General features: G+C 32.2%; 1 pseudogene; it reads left to right on the top strand.

The window, feature by feature from the left end:
• The first annotated feature begins 1,718 nt into the window (after positions 1 to 1,718).
• Positions 1,719 to 4,102, top strand: LOC108361905 (uncharacterized; annotated as a pseudogene).
• The last annotated feature ends 1,707 nt before the right edge of the window (positions 4,103 to 5,809 follow it).

Here is a 5,809-nt window from a genome sequence, read left to right as displayed (position 1 = left end):
AATTTCTTTTCTATTACTAAGTTAAATTCATTTTTTCATTTACATATGTTCTGACTAAATAAATTTCTAAAGAGAAAAATAAACTCCAAAAAGAAAAAACATAGGCATTTCGCTGATTTTTTCATGTAAAGTGCAAAACCGGCGATTTTTTGAAATGTTTGTATGGTGAACCCCCAGGGGGGTTCCAGGGGGTGTGCCACTGGCATCGGTGGGTCGGGCCTCCAAAGTTAGTGGGGGTCGGTCATACATTTGGACTCGATTGGAGCACTCTAAATGGGTCAAAGTGGGATTTTTCAAAATTTCCCCTACCCAAAAGTTCGACCCAAATTGGGGGACATCAGAATTCGTTTTAGAGGTATGGTTCCTTCGGCAAAGTTTCTTATTTTGATCCCTAGAATATGATTTTCCCAGAGCAATGGGCGATTTTTTTGCCTCCCCACAAATCGACCCGGCCTATTATTTATAAGTTTTAGCTGTAAATAAACTTTTAATTTTTATTATCTGAATTAACTTATTAAGTTCCAAAATCATTTTCATTAAATTTTGCTTTATTTAAACTTAATCGGTTATAATGTTTCATAACTTAATACAAGTGTAATGAATTTATTTTAAGTATAATATAATAGCACCATATTTCTAAACAGTTTTTCTAAATAGAAAATACAAACTTTGTATAACATAGTGTCGAGATAGATGACAAATTTAATGCACAATGAATAAATGTACAAAAATCTATTTCAACTTAGTGCCGTGTTTGTTTTTAAAATGTTCTCTAATGATTTCATAGTTGTAATAGTTGGTTTTGCATATAATTGTGAATCTATCCTGTGGATTCACATTTTTTGCACGGCTTCCAATAACTACCTAATTGGCTTTGATTTTTGAATTGCAACAAGGACTTTCTCCAATTTTTCACATTTACATTTTTTTCGAGTAGTTGCTCGGCAGTGTGGGGTTCACTGTGTATGCAAAGATTAGCAAAGTCATTTGTGGTATTTTTTGCAATAACTTACTATTGGAATTTTTGTTGCAATTTTTTTTTAATATCTCCTGGCTAATCAGCATTATTTGCGTCCATCTTATTTAAGTAAGCTGGGGCTGGTATTTGTGGCTAGAGATGATGATTCACCTGCGCATCTTTCACTAAATGGCTGTGTATCGCCAGGGCCGAAACTGTTGATAATGTTATTCATGCTGAACGACAGTAGTGAAGATTATTGCTGATTGTTGACTCAAATTGTGCCCCAAAGCACAAATCCATAAATCCACAGCTATAATTGGAAGTTCTCTTCCAGCATTCACCATGCAAAATGTGTAGCTATAAAACTACGATAATATTTTTATTTACGTCGAATACTTATTCTAGAGTTTTAACGTTTCACTGGAATTCTATATTTAACCGATTGCAAGCAAAAATATTAAAAATTATGGCTTGTTTTCAATGTTTATATGTTTGTTTACAAAATGTGCGCCATCTTGACACAATCTTGACACAATTCAAAGAACGTATTTACATACGTTCTTGGCATTTTTTACGCTCTTTGCTGCAATGGCGTAGATGCGCAGATCGTAAATTTTTTGTTCACCGTCGACCGCGCAATCTATTTTCTATCATTCTTGACCAAAATTGTAGAAAATTTGAAATAAATTACTGCAAATAAGCTAATTATGTTTCTAAATACAACTTTTTGGAGCCTTTTAAACTAATTTGTCAAAATCACCTCTCTTTTTTGTACAATTGAAAAACAGGTATGACGGTTTAATGTACTAGAAATTTCAAAAAATCCATACATCGACTATTTATACATCGAGTGTAAGATTTTCGATGCATCGATGTTTCTCCGACATCCCTAGGCAGAATCAAACTTTTAATTTTCTTTTATAAAGTGAGAATATAATTGTGCTAAAGAGACATACATTTTTGAAGATGGATCAAAGAACTTTTCGACTTGTGTAAATTTTTAAAATTATGAAAATCATGTTCATAATGGTAAAGCTGTATATTGATGCACGCCAACGCTTAAAAAGGAGACGGTGGATCCGGCGAGTAAACCTTGCGAGGAAACGGCTTGGATTTCATGGAGTTAGCTTCGCTCTACTAAAGCTGAGAGATGAAGAACATTTCTTTAAGGCCACGAGAATGACTGTGCCTAAGTTCAATGTCCTTCTTAATTTACTTAGAGAGAAGTTGCAAAGGTTTTCCAGAAGAGAGCCAATAGACGAAGAGACCCGTTTGGGTATGACGTTGATGTAAGTAAATGCTTACCATATACATAAATATACATATGTACATTTACACATATACCTATATTATAAACCGATAATAAATATATTGCCAGATACTTATCACAAGGATGTAGCCCACAATTTTTGGCATTCTCTTATAAAATGGGAGTCTCAACAGTAAGGAAAATCATTTACGAAACCTGTGATGCGATTTGGAGTGAGCTGCATGCAATTTATGTTGCACAACCAAATTTAACAGAGTGGAAAAACATTGCCAACGGGTTTGTAAAAAAAATGTTCCTGAAATATGGTAATCGTTCTATTTTTTATTTCAAAAGATTTTACATGAAAAGTAGAATGCCCCATTGCCTCGGAGCAGTTGATGGCAAGCATGTCAACATAATTTGCCCGAAGCGCAGTGGCTCCTTATACTAAAACTACAAAAAAACGTTCAGTATACTAGTCCTAATGGCAGCGTGCATTGCTGATTACTCCTTTACCTTCGTTGATGTCGGTGCATTGGGAAGTCAAAGTGACGGTGGAGTTTTCGCTCATAGTGCTTTTGGGAATATGATATTGAGAAACAACATCATGCTACCTCCAGATGATAGCCTGCCTGGTAAACGAACAATCTTAATCCTAATCTTAATATGTATGAATATAAATCCGAATGCTACTCTTAATATTAATCTTTAATCTAATCTTAATCTTACTCTTTATCCTAATATACTTTTAATATTAATCTTTAATCTTTTTAATTTTTTTTTTAGGTTCAGATAGAAACTTTCCATATTTTTTTGTGGGAGACAACGCGTTCCCTCTGAAACGCAATCTAATGCGCCCATATCCTGGACGCAATTTGCCAACCACGAAACTAAATTTTAATAAGAAGTTATCATCCGCTCAAGTCCATATTAAAAATGCGTTTGGAATTCTCGCAAACAGATGGAGAATACTTCATACCACCATTCAAGTAGCTCCAAAAATGTTGATAAGATAGTATTGGCCACGGTAGTTCTCCACAACTATTTGATGTTAGACAGAAGCAGCGGCTACGTCAGTGAAAATTTAGTGGATCGCGTAGAAGATGGCGTTTTTATTCCAGGAACATGGAGGCAATCAACTACAGACTTGAGACCCATTCGCATTTCCCAGGCTAATCGCTCATCGGCGGAGGCATTTGCATTAAGAGACGAACTGGCAGAGTATTTATTAAACACATGAACATATTTTTTATTAACTTCGATCATTTACAGTTAGTCAAATCAAAATTATACAGTGATCTATTTAGAATATTTATAATGTTTTTTATTTTAAATTCTTTCGTTATCTTTTTATACCTCATTATCTAACGAAAGTCAAATAAATCTAAATTTCAAAGTTTGTGCAAAATGTGTGTATTAAAAGTCAACACAACACAACAAATCCCATCAGATGATAAAACGGTTTAAGCTTTAAAAATCTGCATAAAAATATAAACAAAATTTTTCAACCTAATCATAACAATGAGATTTTTGACGCAGTTTTTTTATTTTATTTTTTCAAAGAATGGTTTAAGAAAAACTTGAATAAGTGGGTCAAAACTATACCGATTTCGACTTGTGAGGTATCAGTTGAAATATCAGTTCTCACCGTTTTTATTTCTTTGCAAAAAAAACTCATTTCCTTTTTGAAATATAAACACATCTTAATTAAACTTGGAATGCCGATCACTTATTTTACATTTCTATTTATTAATTGAATGAGCTTATTTGCAAAGAAATAAAAATACGTTTCCAATGATACCTCATTAGTCTAAATCGATCAAGTTTTGTCCGAGTTTTTCAAATTTTCCTGTTACCAATCCTTGAAAAAAGTTCAAAAACAGCATCAAAAATCCCATTATTATACTTTCGTTGAAACATTGTTTAAAATATTTGTATGCAAATTTTTTTAAGCTTAAACTGTTTTGTCCTCTGAGGTGATCTTTTTCAAAAAATATTAAAATACCTATTTTTATTCATAAAAAACTCAATTTATGGAGGTATTTTAAAATAGGTCCAGCTCACCAAAATCTTAATATTTTTCCGAAATATTTAGGTGGAAGTCTTAAAATATAATAGATTTTATAACTTCAATGGAAAAAAGTACCAATTTTTTTTGTATGGGGAGTGATATACTCTAACCCTGTAGGGAAAACACGAACTAGTGAACCAAATTTCTGGTTCAGTACTAGTTCTTTTTCGCCAAAAACGAACCAGGCCGATAGTAACTAGTCCCGCACCCGCTCAAAAGCAGTGAAATGTGGTACTTTCACTAAACTATTTCATTTCAAATTTTAAACGCAGGGAAGGTAATCATGAGAAAAATAATTTAAATCAGCATTTAATCATTCTTTTATGAATTATTATTGAGTTTTATTTTTTCGCTCAAACGGAAATAATTATTATTTGATTTTTATTTTTGGGATTACAAATAATGATTATTTAATGATTTTTATTTTTTCGCGCAGAGATTATTATTAATTTTTAGTTTTATTTTTCCACTTAAAAATAATGATAATTTATAAAATTGAAAGGGCCATACAGACGCAACCTACTGAAATTTTGACCTGAAAAGTTTGGGTCTTATTCCCCTTATAAGGGTGCGGCTACCTCTCAAAAGGATACGTCGGTAATCACGCTGGTATAGTTTTTGAGTTGCTTAATAATCATTATACTTAGTGATTCCATAAACAAAAGCCAATATCCTGAAGGACAATTGAGAAAGGCAATGCAGTTGCAGAAAGAGAGGCATTTAAAAAAAAAGTGTCAAAATAATTATCACTTTATCACTAAATTTATTTAAAAATGCAAGCCACCAGAGCTACCTTTTTTTTTAAGAAAAGACAAATTAATTTTTTGTATGCAATCCAGCACAGCTACCTTAATACAGCCAGTCAGTAAAGTTTAGGTACAACGAGTTTTTTACAATACGGGCAACTATTTTTTAAATATTTTGGTTTTCGGTAATTTTTTATAAAAATATGGTCAATTCTACAACAAAATCCCCAAAAATGAGAGTTCCAAACCTTGTGCAAAATATTTAAAAAATAGTTGCCGGTATTGTAAAAACTTCGCTATACCTAAACTTTATTGACTGACTGTATATCTTATTTAAGTACGCTAAAAACTTTCGAAGTACTACATATACATATAAGCTTAAAAAGAACTGAATTTAATTAAAAATCAATATGCTTAAATTTAGACAAGTAAGACAAAGTGAACTAATATTTTTACTTTTAAGCAGAACGCACTTTTGTTTTTTACTTACTACTTAAGTTTAATACTACTACTACTACTAATGTGGTTTATAAATTTCTAATAAATGCGTTTAAACATTTGGGATTGTATTGTTCTTCCTTCAACCGATCGTATTTAATATAGAAGGGAAATGTTTCGACAAGCCTGATTAGAAATGTAGATCTAAGGTGACGAAATTATAATAGGTTGGGAACTATAAAAAATGGATGCAGATCGAACTAGATCTCATCTGTCGAATTAGGAACTGGTTTGGAACTAAAGAAAAGGGGATGCAGAACGAACTAGATCTCATCTGTCGAATT

The sequence above is a fragment of the Rhagoletis zephyria genome, unplaced genomic scaffold (assembly GCF_001687245.7).
Source record: "Rhagoletis zephyria isolate East Lansing unplaced genomic scaffold, Rhagoletis_zephyria_1.1 Rzeph_scaffold_00879, whole genome shotgun sequence".
NCBI lineage: Eukaryota > Metazoa > Arthropoda > Insecta > Diptera > Tephritidae > Rhagoletis > Rhagoletis zephyria.
This window is presented reverse-complemented; position numbering and strand designations above follow the sequence as displayed.